Genomic DNA, 16,762 nt, shown 5'->3' on the forward strand with positions numbered 1-16,762 from the left:
CAGTTTCTTCTGTCAGTCTGAACCCAATGGCTACATTGAGAGGAGATGTGTCATTGACGGCTTGTGTTCTAATTAGAATATGATGTGTGAGTTGCCTTACTCGGAATCCAGCTGGCTGGACTTTTACATCCTTCTCGTGTAGCCTATTCCCCAGCTTATGGTGGGGATGACTGATATATACTTCATCAAGTCTGGGTTGGCTTAAAGATCTGAGAACCAGCTTGGATAGCTCAACTGGAGTCATATGTAGAGCTTCCACAATTCTCCACTGCATGGTCTCACCATATTTCCAATTTATGATTCCTCATAGCATGGAGGTCTCAGGGCAGCTGAACTTCTTACATGGCAGCTGGTTTCCTGCCAGAGAGAAAGCAGATGCTGCCAGGACTGTTAAAGCCTGGACTCTGAGGTCCTGGCACATTTCTTTCATCACATGCTATTAGTGAAAGCAATTATAAAGCCAGCCCAGATTCAGGGGGAGAAGAGACTCCACATGTTGATGGAGTATGTGCATACAGGGAGGGGAGGAACAGTCAGCAGCTGTCTTTAGAGATGATCTGCCACAGTGAGAAAGTTCCCATTCTCTTCCTGCATAGGGGTGATGCGAGGGGATAGACCCTGACCACACAGTGCACTCCCTGCAAGACCACAACTCCTAGCTCCTTGTCTTTTTCTTACCTTAACCCATGAGCTAGAGAGGTATGAGGGCTGATTCTTCACCCTGATGTAAGCCCTGTGAGGGAAGGGAGGTGGATGACCCTAATCAGGTAGCTTTTTGAGCATAAATCTGAACACTTAGAGACTATTTTTCTCCTGAATCATTGCACTGAGCAATTAAAAGACAGACTCCCACTTGACATTCTGCTGAATGGAAAAAATCCTCCCCTCTTTCCCCCCATGTTAGCTTCTTGGTTATTTTCTCTATCCAGCATGTACCAGCCTTCTCTATCCAAATTCAGGAGCTGAGGAGATTCAATTTCTTATTAAATAGATCATAACATCTGAACTTTTATTACTCTTTTGACAAAACTCAGAAACAACTAATGTACTGGATGGCATTCCTCACTATTCAGACCTGTATTCAAATTCTCATAGGTATAACTAATGAGGGACAATTGCATCTTACATATTTGTGTATTGTGGTGGGGAATCTATAGTCCCTCTCCAGAATGTAAGCTTTATTGAAGACAGGGTCTGTGTCCTTACCTTATGGCTTATTTAGCACAGTGCTGGCACATAGCAGATACTCCAGATACTCAATAAGTAGTTGTCGATTGAAAGAGTGAAGAGATTGCTCTTGCAGAGGCTTACTGTTCCCTGAAACCAGAGTGAACCTGCACATATCTCCATTTTGGTTTTGATATATCTGACTTTTTTTTTTTTTTTTTTTTGGTTTGGCTTTCAAGTCCTCTGAAGTTTTGCTCTTACCCTTCACCACATATTCAACCCTGTGTCATAGTCATCTCCCTTTGCTGGTATCAGGTTACTCTCGCTAGCTTCCACATTCAGCACACTTATTTTTACCTTTGCTGTCTTACTCCTACCTCCCACTGTACCAACCATACACAGTTATTACCCCAGTTTCACAGATAGGAATACTGAGGCTTCCTATAAAGAGGAGTTTTAGACTGGATTTTCCAGGGTAATAGGAGATATCATCTCCATTTTATAGATTAGAAAAGAGGCTTACAGGGGTTAAGTGGTTTTCCAATGTGGAGTCAGAATTTTTTTTTTTTTTTTTGCTTTTTTAGGGCCACACCTGGGGCATGTGGAGGTTTCCAGGATAGGGGTCAAATCATAGTTGCAGCTGCCAGCATACACCACAGCCACAGCAATGCCTGATCCTTAATCCACTGAGTGAGGCCAGGGATCAAACCCAAATCCTCACAGATACTAGCTGGGTTCATTACCAATGAACCACAATAGGAACTCCCTGGAGTCAGAATTTAAATCTTGAGTTTTCTACCTCTAAATCTGGTTCTCTCATGGTGTTGATATGAGAATTAAATGAGACAAAGTATGTATAAACCCACCCTCCCAAACACAGTGACCGGAATGCAAAGGCACTGAAAACAGTTTCATGATAAAGAAGTCAAATTCATTCCCCATTCACAAAGCAAACAAATAAAAAGCAGACATGAATTGTTCTCCTTTAAAATTCAATGCAGTCCATTGAGAAATAAAGGAATTTATATGGGGGCCTTAACTCCAAACACCTGCCTGTCTCATGTTCTGAACCATGAAATGGAGCTTTCCAAATGCCTTCATGCCCGCAGGTTGCTGTCCGTGGTGCTGAACCGTCACTGTCTGCTCTCAGAATAATGTTCTAAATATCAGAATAGGAAATGGTAACAAAGAAGAGAAGGAGCAGGAATGCAGAACCAAAGCAAAGAGAGGTTATTGGAGAGGCTTATTTGCTTCCAGAGGTTTCTAGGGAGGAAAAAAGTGAGGTCTTTGCCCTTCTTTTCAAATATAGACATTATTCTTCATTCAAACTCAGGAGTAAAATAGCTTCAAATATGTTTGCAGATAAACCATCTGCTCTCCAGTCTCTTGCTACTGGTGCTATCACAAATCAGGAAGCAAACAGATTTGTATAACACAGTACCTCTCACTGTTCAAACTTGTTCTTTGTTCTCAGAAATTTAAATAGTTTATCTAATGCAGGACAGTTGTAACTGCAATTCAATTACTCTAGTAATGTTTATGGAGGCTTTTGTATTCCAGGGACTGTTCTTGGCAACCAGACAAGTAGTGAAAAAGAGGGATGAGGTCCCTGTTGTCATGGAGATAATATTTTTGTGCAAGAAGACTGAAGATAAACAAATAAATTAAATAATATGAGATTCTAATAAGTACTGTGAAGAAAATAATCAGCAGTTATAAGGAAAGAAAATTATCTTTTTTCATGGCAGTTGTATGTGTTGAGGGTAGTGTATATAACTGATAATGTTAATACATACTGGCATTTATTTATTGTTAGGTGATAGGTACTAGTCTGAATATCTTACCTGCACTAACTCATTTAATAATTACAACAACTCTATGATGTGGCTACTATTATTTCATTCTCATTTTATAGGTGAGATGGCTGAGGCACAGGAAGTTTAAGTACTTGCCCAAAGTCATGTAGTAAGTCAGGAGTAGAGCTGAGATTTGAGTCCAGATAGTCTGCTGTCAGAGTCTACCCTAGAATCTGAGATGCCTAGAAACCAGTGATGAGAATGAAAGGAAGATGACATGAGAAAAAATGGTAAGAGAAGCAACCTCCTTGAGCAGGTGCACACGCACACATGCACACACACACACAGACAGACAGACAGACTGAAACACACACAGAGACATGGAGTTTAGAGACTCAGGAGAGGGAGCTCTGTCTGAGAAGCTCATACAGAACATTGCATCTTGTTTTCGGAGAGCTCAACTTTCTGATATTCATGAATCAATCTTCATTTTCCCCTCTTGTTACACCAGTGATTCTATTGCTCAGATCTGATTCCTAATGAGATTCTGCTCTGCTCGATTTTGGATGGAGCTCCACTCCATCACTCATGAGAAGTCAGTTTTAATTGGGGATTTTTATATCCCTAACTCAGTCTCTGAGAGGAGCTTCAGAGACAGGGCAAAATGACTGAGTGTCAGTTTGGTTTATGAAAAGCTTTTGCATTGAAAGCTTTGAACACTTCTTTAGATCATCCATTCCTCCTTTGTGTGAAGGAAGCTTGGTGATATCTGAATCTAATTCTCCATAATCTGTCCTTAGGCACACTAGCTTTTTAGTAGTCCTTTTTAGTTTTTCAAGTTGACCATGTAAGCTTATTTCACTGGGTGTTTTTGTCATGGAATTTTAGTATTTCATTCATAATATCACATCAAAAAATGACATCTAATAGGAATATTGGTATATCCCACTTTAAATATTTTTTTCTGTTGAGTCAAGCACACATTTACTAAATATTTGGAATGTACAATGCACTATGCCCCATGTGAAGGGAAGCCTTCTACAAAGGGAAGGCTGAAGCTCTGTATTTGTTGAGTACTTTGCTCAGTCACATGGGTTGTTAACAGCAGAGCTGGAAATGGTACCATGTCCTGGCCACCTAATTCAAAACTCCTTTTTTAAAATCTATTTTGCTAATTTGAAAATTTAATGGTTAATTGTTTTTTTTTATTTTCCCACTGTACAGCAAGGGGATCAAGTTATCCTTACATGTATACATTACAATTACATTTTTCCCCCACCCTTTCTTCTGTGGCAACATGAGTATCTAGACAAAGTTCTCAATGCTACTCAGCAGGATCTCCTTGTAAATCTATGCTAAGTTGTGTCTGATAAGCCCAAGCTCCAGATCCCTCCCACTCCCTCCCTTTCCCATCAGGCAGCCACAAGTCTTTTCTCCAAGTCTATGATTTTCTTTTCTGAGGAGATATTCAATTGTGCTGGATATTAGATTCCAGTTATGAGTGATATCATATGGTATTTGTCTTTGTCTTTCTGGCTCACTTCACTCAGGATGAGATTCTCTAGTTCCATCCATGTTTCTGCCAATGGCATTATGTCATCCTTTTTTTATGGCTGAGTAGTATTCCATTGTGTATATATACCACTCTTCTGAATCCAATCCTCTGTTGATGGACATTTGGGTTGTTTCCATGTCCTGGCTATTGTGAAGAGTGCTGCAATGAACACGTGGGTGCATGTGTCTCTTTTAAGGAGAGTTTTGTCCAGATAGATGCCCAAGGGTGGGATTGTGGGGTCATATGGAAGTTCTATGTATATATTTCCAAGGTATGTCCAAACTGTTCTCCATAGTGCCTGTACCAGTTTACATTCCCACCAACAGTGCAGGAGGGTTCCCTTTTCTCCACAGCCCCTCCAGCACTTATTCTTTGTGGATTTATTAATGATGGCCATTCTGACTGGTGTTAGTTTTGATTTGCATTTCTCTTATAATCAACGAAGTTGACATGTTTTCATGTGTTTGCTGGCCATCTATATATCTTCTTTGGAGAAATGTCTATTCAGGTCTTTTGCCCATTTTTCCATTGGGTGATTGGCTTTTTTGCTGTTGGGTTGTATAAGTTGCTTATATATTCTAGAGATTAAGCCCTTGTCGGTTGCATCATTTGAAACTATTTTCTCCCATTCTGCAAGTTGTCTTTTTGTTTTCTTTTGGGTTTCCTTTGCTGTGCAAAAGCTTTTCAGTTTGATTAGTTCCCATGGGTTTATTTTTGCTCTTATTTCTATTGCTTTGGGAGACTGACTTGATGTTGATGTCAGAGAGTGTTTTGCCTATGTTTTCTTCTAGGAGTTTGATGGTGTCCTGTCATATATTTAAGTCTTTCAGCCATTTGGAGTTTACTTTTGTGCATGGTGTGAGGGTGTGTTCTAATCTCATTGCTTTGCATGCAGCTGTCCAGGTTTCCCAGCAATGCTTGCTGAATAGACTTTCTTCTTCCCATGTTATGTTCTTGCCTCCCTTGTCAAAGATTAATTGACCACAGGTGTCAGGGTTTATTTCCGGGTTCTCTATTGTGTTCCATTGGTCTGTCTGTCTGTTTTGATACCAGTACCACACTGTTTTGATGACTGTGGCTTTGTAGTATTTCTTGAAGTCTGGGAGGGTTATGCCTCCTGCTTGGATTTTGTTTCTCAGGATTGCTTTGGCGATTCTGGGTCTTTTGTGGTTCCATATAAAATTTTGGATTGTTTGTTCTAGTTCTGTGAAAAATGTCATGGGTAATTTGATCGGGATTGCAATGAATCTGTAGATTGCTATGGGTAGTATGGCCATTTTTACAATATTGATTTTTCCAATCCAGGAAATTGGAACATCTTTCCATTTCTTTATATCTTCTTTGATTTCTTTGATGAAAGTTTTATAGTTCTTGGCATATAGGTCCTTTACCTCCTTGGTCAGGTGTATTCCGAGGTATTTGATTTTGTTTGGTGCAATTTTAAAAGGTATCGTACTTTTGTATTCCTTTTCTAATGTTTCATTGCTGGTATACAGAAATGCAACTGACTTCTGAATGTTACTCTTATATCCTGCCACTTTGCTGAATTTATTAATCAGTTCAAGGAGTTTTGGGGTTGAGTCCTTAGGGTTTTCTAGGTATAGAATCATGTCATCTGCATACAGTGACAGTTTTATCTCTTCTCTTCCTATATGGATGACTTTTATTTCTTTTGTTTGTCCCATTGCTGTGGCTAAGACTTCCAAAACGATGTTGAAGAGCAGTGGTGAGAGTGGGCATCCCTGTCTTGTTCCAGATTTGAGGGAGAAGGCTTTCAGTTTTTCCCCCTTGAGTATTATATTTGCTGTGGGTTTATCATAAATGGCTTTGATTATATTCAGGAATGTTCCCTCTATACAGATACTTCTTAATGATATTCATCCAGCCCCCAAAGTTCTTTAATTAACTGTACTAACAGATGTCTCTGCCTTTACTGAACTAAAAGACTTTTCAATTAAATGCAAAGATTTTAAAATTGTCATTTAGCATAAGTGAATAATGGAAAGCATACAATTTAATTTGAATGAGTAGCTTTCCTTTTCCAGATTCATCCAAAGTATATAAGGAAGTATCTCATTATGATTTGATTCATATTAGGCAAAAATCTAAAAATATGTCACAGCCATAAGATGTATGTAAGGAGTATGACTCAGCTCCTTTGTGGGAGCCCTTTTTCTGTCTAACTGGGTTTGTGATCCTCACAGGTATATGAGTCTTATTGGAGCTTGGCAGCAAAGCATACTCTAATTGTATTAAGGAGGTATGGGCTTAATGAGCACCTGCTCTTTATCAGGCACTAGAAGGGACACCAAGATAAATTAGCTGTCCTTGGCCTTAAGAAGCCTCTCTTGTGTTGTTGTATGATAGTCATGGGCCATGAGATGAAACCTTATAAAGCAAGTAACAAAGCTTCCTTGGAAAAGACTACAACAGGAGATTCAAAAATTACATCTAAATAGATTTGAGTGATCTTAAATGTATCAACAGCTCTTTGGATAATTGGATGAATTGTTTTATTAACCCCATGTCCCTTTTTGCCTTGGCTGACAGGAAGCCCAGAGCCAAAGTTGTTGTGTAGATTTAGTAAAACTCTAGGCTATCTATCATGCATAGACAACTGCATGCTAACCATCCCCTGTGTTTGTCTTTGATATATGGTCCCAGCACCTGGTTTTGTAATTTATAGCTTTTGATTTTATTGTATTAAATATAATTTGTGGGGCACCTTGGATATTGTGTATAATAAGATCATGTAAACATTTAATTTGTCTAGAGAGTCATTGAAAAAGTGACTTGTTTTTTACTTGTATAGCATTGATATTAGGGGCTAGGTTAGATCGACTTAATTAGGACTTTTTGATTGTAAGTGATTGAATCCAAGCTCACAAGGCTTATGCAAAAAGAGGAAGTGATTGGATCATGTAACTGAGAGGTTTATGGCTTATTTACTTCAGAAACAGTTGGATCCAGGTGCTTACATGATTTCTTTCTTTTTTTTTTTTTGGTCTTTTACTTTAGGGCTGCACCTGCAGCATATGGAGGTTCCCATGCTAGGGATTGAATCAGAGCTGTGGCTGCCTGGCCTACATCACAGCCATAGCAACACCAGGTCTGAGCTGAACCTGTGACCCACACCACAGCTCGTGGCAACATTAGATCCTTAACCCACTGAGCGAGGCCAGGGATCGAACCTGTGTCCCCATGGATGCTAATCAGATTTGTTTCCACTGAGCCACAATGGGAACACCCTTGATTTCTTGATGATGTTCTCTCTTCATCTCTTAGCTTTCCTTGCTCTGTGCTGGCATCATCCTCAGGCCTCTGGCACATCCAGGTTTACCTCATTCCTATCACACACAGTCTTATGGAACCAGAGTGGCCTTTTGGGTGTCATTCCAGTCAATGTCCTGGGATTCATTTTCATCGAACCCTCTTGGATCTTTTTTTATTTTTTTATTTTTTTTGTCTTTTTGTCTTTTGTCTTTTGCTGTTGTTGTTGTTGTTGCTATATCTTGGGCCGCTCCCACGGCACATGGAGGTTCCCAGGCCAGGGGTTGAATCGGAGCTGTAGACACCGGCCTACGCCAGAGCCACAGCAACTCAGGATCCGAGCCGTGTCTGCAACCTACACCACAGCTCACGGCAACGCCGCCCTCTTGGATCTTATACCTATTTCTGGACCAGAAACTGTGGTAAGGATATGACATGTCCCTGTCAATGAAGTCTGGCTCAGATGCCCACTTCTGGAACCTGGATGGGGCAACCCCACCAAAGCTCATGAACTTGTAGGAGGGAAGAGGTGTTTTCCCTCTTATCAGGAAAATTGTGAGGCTGACATAGAAGAAGGGAGAACAGATACTAGGAATGAAAACAACAGCTTTACATTCCATCAGCATTATGGTTCCACTTAGCTAAATGAATCAGTAAGAGATGAGGTCACAACCCACAGTAGTCTAAGAGTAAATGGGATAATGGGACAGTGTCCCCTGCAGGGGCTGCTTCTACCAGGGGACAGGGCATGACTTTCAGGGAGCAGTGACATGATCTTGGTTTCAGGCCTGTGAACTTTTCTTTTTTACACAGTTATTGTTAAGCAACCCTCAAGAATGGTCACATTTTTCTTAGATACAAAAAACACAAATAAATGGAAAGACATTCCGTGCTCATGAATTAAAAGATTTATTATTATTGTGATGCCAGTACTACCAAGAATGATCCACAGATTCATTGCAATCTCATGATTCCTGGTCAGATTCTTTTCTGCTGTGCCATGATGGGAACTCTAAGATTCAATGCAATCTTTATCAAAACTGCAGTGACTTTATTTTTTGCAGAAACAGAAGAATCCACCTTAAAATTCACATGAAATCTCACAGAACCCCAAATAGCCAAAACAATTTTGTATGAGGAGAATAAAGTCACACTATCTGATTTCAAACTTAGTACAAAGCTATAGTAATCAAAACTATGTGGTAGTAGCATGAAGACAGACATATAGACTGATGGAAAGAATAGAGAGCTTAGAAATAAATCCTTATGTTTATGGTCAAATTACTTTAGATGAAATCATTTAGTAGGGGGAGGGACAGTCTTTTCAACCAATGGTATGAGGAAATGGATATCAACAGGCAAAATAACACCATATGCAAAAACTAACTCAAAATGGATCAAAGACCTAAACGTAGGAGCTAAAATTATAGAATGCTTAGGAGAAAACAGAGGAGAAAAGCTTCATGATACTGGATTCAGCCATGATTTGTTGGATATGATACCAAAAGTATAAGCAACAAAAGAAAAAATATATAAGTTGGACTTCATCAAAATTGAAAACTTTTGTGAATCAATGGACATAATCAAAAGGCAACCCACAGATTGGGAGGAAATATTTGCAAGTCATGTATCTCTAAGGGTTAATATTTAGAATACATAAAGAACTCCTACAACTCAGCAACAAAAAACCCCCAAACAACTCAATTAAGAAATGGGCAAAGGACTTGAATAGACATTTCTTCTTTATGTAACCAATAAGCACATAAATGATGCTCAGCAGGACTAATCACTACAAATAGAAACCATGAAATACCACATCACACCTATTAGGATGGCTATTTTTTTTTTTTAATATAGATAATAACAAGTGTTGGTAAGAGGAAATTGGAACTCTTGTGCATTGCTGGTGGGCATGTGAAATGGTGCAGCTACCATGGAAAATAGTATGGCAGTCCCTCAAAAACTGTAGAATTACCATATGATCCAGCAATTCTGTTTTTGGGTATATACCTAATAGAATTAAAAGCAAGGACTTGAACATATATTTGAACACTAATGGTCACAGCAGCATTGTTCACAGCAGCCAAAAGTGGAAGCAACTCAGGTGTCCATCCATGGATGAATGGATAAATCAATGTGGAATATACATATGATAGAATATTATTCATCCTTAAAAAGGAGGGAGAGTGTTCTCTTCATGGCTCCATGGTAACAAACCCCATGAGTACCCATGAAGACTCAGGTTGAATCCCTGGCCTCCCTCAGTGGATTAAGGTTCCAGCGTTGCTGTGAGCTGTGGTGTAGGCTGGAAGCTGCAGCTCTGATTTGACCCCTAGCCTGGGAATGTTCATATGCCACAGGTGCGGCCCTTAAAAAAATGGAGGGAGGGAGGAGTTCCCTTTGTGGCTCAGTGGTAACAAAACCAGTTAGTATCCATGAGGACTCTGATTTGATCCCTGGCTTTGCTCAGAGGGTCAGGGATCCAGCATTGCCCTGAGCCAAAGTGTAGGCTTGGATCCTGTGTTGCTGTGGCTGTGGCATAGGACAGCAGCTGTAGCTCCAATTAGACCTCTAGCCTGGGGACCTCAATATGCCATGGGTGCAGCCCTAAAAATCAACAAACAAATAAACAAACAGCTAGAAACTGTCTAACTTATAACTTAGCTGGTCAAGTGTAGCATGAGCAGAGGTACCATACTACAAAGCTCTTTGGGATCCAGTGAGATTCAGTTTTGTTGAAAAGCAAAAAATAGAATGTTCACAATAGAAATAAAGGTTGCAAAGTTATTTTAGTTAATCTTTTTGGGGTAACAGTATGGTGATATCTTTTGAATTATTCAGCATGAAGTGCCCTTCTTTTTGGTAGCTTGGGGAAAGAGGCATGAATACCTGTGGCTAAACCACATTCCGAAAATATTTCCAGAGAGGAAGTAGAGGATCAGAAATTTTGACTCTGTATATTGTCAATCATGGAACTCTGGGCTCTGCATTAGGGAGTTTATTTTTTTATTTTATTTTTTTACAAAATATTTTATATTTAATGAGAAAAAAGAAGCTTGTAGGCAGCACAGGAAGCATCCACAGCAGGTATATGATTGAAAACTAATAAAATAAGAGTAAGTTGTTGACTGATGTAGGTATTAATAGCATTTGACTTTTAGCCCTGGCCTTGATTACACAGGAGTTGGATCAGTCGTTACAATTGAGAAAACATATTTAACAAATCACTGTCAATTTTTATAATGTTTCAAGCCCATTCTTTGTTGATAGCCTCCACATTTATATAGTTAAGTCATTGTTGCTGTTTCTTATCTATGACCACATTATTTTTATATCCCTTCATTTGTGGACTCTTAAGATGTTGTGGAAGGTTCATTCCTGGACCCCAATACAGATTCCCTCCCTCTAGCTGCCTTTTCTAGCACCAATATGCTTTAGAAAAATAAAATGCACAAATAGCAAGCAATGACTGTGGCCAATTCCTCAAATATCCAGATTAATAACTGTATCATGCTAAAGAAAGGTGTGTGTAAATAGCTGGAGATGGTATATGGTCCAGAGTCCAGCATAAAGCATATTCCTTTCTGAGCATTCCTTCCATTCCCCTAACCCGAATACATGCATTAGACTGTAGCAAAACCCTTTAGAAACTCCTCTTAGCCAACTGCAAACTTATCTGTTGCCACAAGAGCAAAGGGGTAGGATGTCAACCCGTATTTCATGAGCTCTTTAGCCCCTTCAGTTGGTGACAGGACACAAAATGAAATATTCCTACGTATACACAGCAGTCTGACTCCACTTTTTATAAAACTGGAATAAAATGGGAAAAGTGCCATCTTTATTTATCCTAAATTAATTTTAAATGTCGGTTTGACACAAAAAGGTATATACATGACACAGCTACACAACCTTTTTTCAACAGGACAACAAGTGTCAAAACTCTGTGGATGTATAGGGTGAAACAAGATTGGTCAGGAAAAGAGAATTGTTCCTACAACTGGTAATCTGACACAATGTCCTACTGCCATTAAAAAAAAAAAAATCCATTTTCAGATTATTCAAGTTTGTTTTTTATGGTGTTTTATCCCTCTTGATTAAAAAAATCAGACTTTTGTAATTTGTGTGTGCTGAACTTCATCAAAAGGTTCATTCTCTGGATCAGAGTCAGTGGTGTCAGAATATCTATAATGATCAGGTTCATTGTCATAACATCCGGTGTTACAGAAGTTGAACTGCTAGCCTCTGGACTTTATGACTCCTTTACTGCTTTTGTGAAGTACAGCTTCACCTTAAAATTTGGAGAAAAGTGTCAGTTGGCCTTGTCTTTATTTGCTTTGTCAAGATCATTTTTTGTTAAAATGAGCACTAGATATTCCTTGTCATTATCTGTACGTTCTATACTGCAAATACTATCAATTTCTTGATCACATGGGCTTCCATTTTCTACTTTTTCTGAGGTTTCCTCTGGTCCTGGTATTAAGAATGTATTTACCCAAAAGTGAAAGATTTTTTCTTTTTTTAGCATCTTGTTCTGTTTGTGGAAGGACTCCACTTTGATGTCACCACACACAGGCAATGGCTGAGGGAACTCAAAGGACATGAACTTGTCTTCCCATCATGTGGGTCCTGAATTGGAGGTTGGCAGGCCACAAACTGAGGATTGCATGTTCCACCACTGAACACTGGAATAACTTCAAACAACATCTTGCGAAACAACAGTGCACTGGTCTATAATCCAGATGATTCTTTAACAGGTAGCTGTAATAATACACATAGTGACTCTGACTGGGAATAGTTACTCCCTTTTTGTCTCTGGTCCTTACTTCCCCATAGAAATCTTGTGCCTTTAAAAATTTGCCCGGATGAAACAAATATGCACAAATCATTACACCAGTTCATCCTTTTCCAGGTTTACAGTGAATTGCTGCAACATGATTGTCATCTTCACTTAGCCATTGGTCAAGATCTTCACAAAAAGGTTTGATAAATTCTAGCAGTGGTGGATTATGATCTTCAAAAGGATACTGTGCAACTCTGCAGTTAAATGTGGCGGTATCATAATGTCTTTCAGCACATACATTGTATATCTTGTAATGGTTTTTATGCTTTGACTCCAAAATCCTTACTACATCATCAATATTGTTCCTGTATATGCCTTAAAGTCTTTCTGCAGGAAACCCCAGAGCAATAATATTTGGATAAATATAGGTCAAGTCTAAGTCAAATCCATTCTCTTGATATCTCCTTTTGTTTCTGCTAACGATCTCTTGGATGATGGCTATCATGTCTGGGAGTCTGTGGCTGAAGAAAAAGGTGGAGAGAGATGGCAGAAGCTGCTGGTGGTGGGCCTTCTTCTGCAGGATGGAAATGGCTCTGGACTTGGTGGTAGCTGATGCCCCTCGCTCTGCTGCTGCTTGGCTCTGGACTGCAGCTGGGCAATGGCTGCTGCAGCGGCTGCTGGATGGTTGCAGTGACTGGGCCTGCTTCTCCTCAGCAGCCAGAGGTCTGGCAGTGGTGGCAGCAGAATAGGGAGAAGACAAATAATCCTCAGAAAGGCTGCCTCCTCCTTGGGTCTCTGGAGCCTGGGCCAGGGCTGGTGCGGTGGCAGCTGCGGAACGGAGGCTTTAAACCGGCCGGGATCCCTGGATGTGCAGCCGCCACCGCCATGTTGGAGGCAGGAAGAGGAGAGAGACCAACTCTCCAGTGTTCCCAGCCCTGGAAATAAGGACGGCGACTCCGACCCCCTCCCCGGAGCAGCTGCCGCCGCCGCCGCCGCTTCTCCCACACTCCACTCCAGGAGCGGGGAGGTGCCACCGCAGCTCCTCAGCCGGCTCCCACCGGAGCCCATGGCTTCCACCTTCCCTTTCAGGAGAAGCCGAGGAAGAGGCTGCACGGTTAGAAAAGACGAAGAGGAGGCGAGAAACACCTCCACTGCCGCTGCCGCTGCCGCCGCCAATGGCCATCCGGCTCCCCAAGGGTGCTGCCCCCGCAGCTGCTCACAGGCCTTGAGAGGAGCTCTGGGCCACAGCCGCCACTGTCTCTCATCTCCTTCGCCTGAGCTTGGTCGCGCCTCACAAACTTCCATCATGGCTGCAGCTTCCTAGAGGAGAGAACTCTGCATTAGGGAGTTTAAAAGGAACTTCCAGTCATGGGAAAAAGTCAGAAATAATGTCAAGAAGCTACTCTTGACAGTCTTCTTCACAGTTAGTTTTAAAAGGAGAGTTGCAGTGAGGATCCCCATTGTGGCTCAGCAGGTTAAGAACCCAACTAGTGTCCATGAGAATGTGGGTTCAATCCCTGGCCTCGATCAATAGGTGAAGGATACAGCATTGCCACAAGCTGCATTGCTGTGGCTGTGCCATAGGCCTGCAGCTGCAGCTCTGCTTCAACCCCTAGCCCAGAAACTTTCATTTGCTGCACCTGTAGCCCTGGAAAAAAAAAGGAAAAGAAAATGAAAAGAAAGTTGCAACGATATTTATGTCTGAATACACAAAGCTTTGGGACACACTGGTATCAGTCAGCTCCTGGCAAGAAGAGAGGACACATTCAAATTAAGGTAATTTGAGGCAAGTCCAGTGAAAGGGACTTTGCAAAGTACAGGTGGGCTCTAGGGAAACCACAGGGACAGTGCAGCTTCCAAGGCAGTGACGATTGGGGTTGATGGGGTGGGGGGAGAGCAGCCATGGGAAGCAGGAGGCCAGAGCTGTGCAGAAAGATCTGTGACCCCACCAGAGGGAGTCCCTGACACCAGCTCTCAGACCTCACTCCCTTCTTTCCCATGTCCCCCTGAGCTCCCTGAGCCTGAAGCAAGGGGCCCAAGGAGCCTTTGAGGTGGTCCACAAGGGTCTGTCTCTGGGGGCACTGAGTAGGATGAGCATGGGCTGGCAAGTGGATCTGGAGAGAGAAGGGGCAGGCACCCAGCCCAGAAGCTGACAAAGCTTCTGAGTGCCTGCTTACCCTGTCTGTTTTTCAAATCTCATCTGTGGGATATTTTTGTGTATACATTGACCCATAAAATCTGATTTTCTCCCAACTGAAAAACTGACTTAGACAAAATTCAAGAAGAAAACCACCCATCTCATAGTAATATTAACATATCCTACATGGAATTAATAGACCACAAGGAAATGTAATCGCCCTCTCAAGAAGCTGTTTTCTATTTCTGAATTCCCTGTGTCATCAGGTTCAGTCACCTTGTCTGTTACTAGGCTGGTGATTGACTGTGTGCATCCCTCATCCTTTCACCTTTAAAATTCCCCAAAATTTGCTTTCTTTGTCTGAGTAGTTGAGCCTTCCTTAAATTTACCTTCCTATGTCCTGTTGTGTATTGTTAGAACCATAAATGTAGCCTGAGGCTGTTTAGCTCTGGAAAAGATACACACAACTAGTGGTTAAAACCTGAAGCCAGGGGGAGTTCCCATCATGGCACAGCAGAAATGAACCTGACTGGGAATCATGAGTTTGAGTGTTCAATCCCTGTCCTTGCTCAATGGGTTAAGGATCCAGCATTGCTGTGGCTGTGGTGTAGGCTGGTGGCTTCAGCTTCGATTACACCTCTAGACTGGGAACCTGCACATGCCTCACATGTGGCCCTAGAAAGACAGAAAGACAAAAAACAAAAAACAAAAAAACAAAACAAAACAAAAAAAAACCAAAAAACCTGGGAGTTCCCATCATGGCACAGTGGTTAATGAATCCAACTAGGAACTATGAGGTTGCTGGTTCGATCCCTGGCCTTGCTCAGTGGGTTATGGATCTGGCATTGCTGTGAGCTGTGGTGTAGGTTGCAGATGTGGCTCAGATCTGGCATTGCTGTGGCTCTGGCATAGGCTGGTGGCTACAGCTCTGATTAGACGCCTACCCTGGGAACCTCCATATGCCATGGGAGCAGCCCCAGAAAAGGCAAAAAGACCAAAAGACCAAAAAAAAAAACCCTCAAAACCCTGAAGCCAGGTTACCTGGATTTGAATCGTGGCCCTGTCACTTCTTAGCTGTGTGACCTTGGGGAAAGTCCCTTGATCATGTTGGGCTTCACATTCCTCCTCTGTAAAAGGGAATCATAACAGGCTGTGCCTCCTGGGGTTGTGGTGAGGATTAAATGAGATGACATGCCCTTAGCACAATGCCTGGCACATCTGTTAAGTGACAACTGTTATTATTCTTGTCTCCTCCTTGCTCTTTTCCCACCTCCCTTTCATTCCTGCCCTCAACTTCTGCTTAAACTTCCTCCTCACGGTCTTCATGAAACAGATCCTCATCTTACTTGGGATGTCTCCCTCCCCTTTCCTCCTGTGTCTATTCAGATGGTGAGCATGTCCAATGCCTCCCAGACCGTCACCTTGGTGTACATGGTGGGCAATCATACTCCTTCCTCAATGGCACAGTGGCTAGCAGCCTCCTCCACCAGCTCTCAGCTGAGCTGGTGGGGTTCTACCTCACCTACCCACTGCTCACCATCGCTGAACGTGAGTATGTACCCATCCTGCAGAGACTCTGCCATCTTCTCCAGGGCCTTGTCTGTTTAGCAAAACTTAGTGCCAGGCCACATGCTAACTCTTTGGTCATAAAGAGTTTATTGTGACTGAAATATGTGATAAAAGGTGATTTAATTGATGAAAAGTTTATTGCACATTGAAAAAAGTACTATCAAGGTGCTTCTAACCTTCACTTTTCTCGTACCTCATTTAATCCTCACAACCATCCTGTAAGGTAAGTGTGAAATTAGCACCATTTTTCAGAAGAGAAAATTGAAGCTCCAAGAGGTTTAACAACATGCCCGCTCTGACACAGCTAGTAAGACATGGAACCTGGGGTTTGAATCCAAGCCATCTGCCTCTGAGCTTGTAATACTGCCTGATGAGCATCAGTCTTCATGGCAATCTGGGTTGCTATGGTTTCCCCCACTTCTGCCATCAGCAGATTTTCCCAAGCCTTCAGCCCTTGCCCTGCAATAGATGTCATAATGCCACTCATG

At 41.6% G+C, this 16,762-nt stretch overlaps 1 protein-coding gene and 1 pseudogene across 1 annotated transcript in view; both read right to left on the reverse strand.

Moving 5' to 3' along the window:
- LOC146398945 (uncharacterized) overlaps window positions 1–16,762 on the reverse strand; it is a 367,324-nt gene that overhangs the window by 192,416 nt on the left and 158,146 nt on the right. The window lies entirely within an intron of this gene.
- LOC146398950 (phosphatidylinositol 3,4,5-trisphosphate 3-phosphatase and dual-specificity protein phosphatase PTEN pseudogene) lies at window positions 11,892–13,073 on the reverse strand (annotated as a pseudogene).

This window comes from Sus scrofa, chromosome 10 (assembly GCF_054392235.1).
Source record: "Sus scrofa isolate SSC_HxYL_T2T_F1_AM1 chromosome 10, Sscrofa_HxYL_maternal_Yorkshire_Landrace_v2.0, whole genome shotgun sequence".
In the NCBI taxonomy this organism is placed as follows: Eukaryota; Metazoa; Chordata; class Mammalia; order Artiodactyla; family Suidae; genus Sus; species Sus scrofa.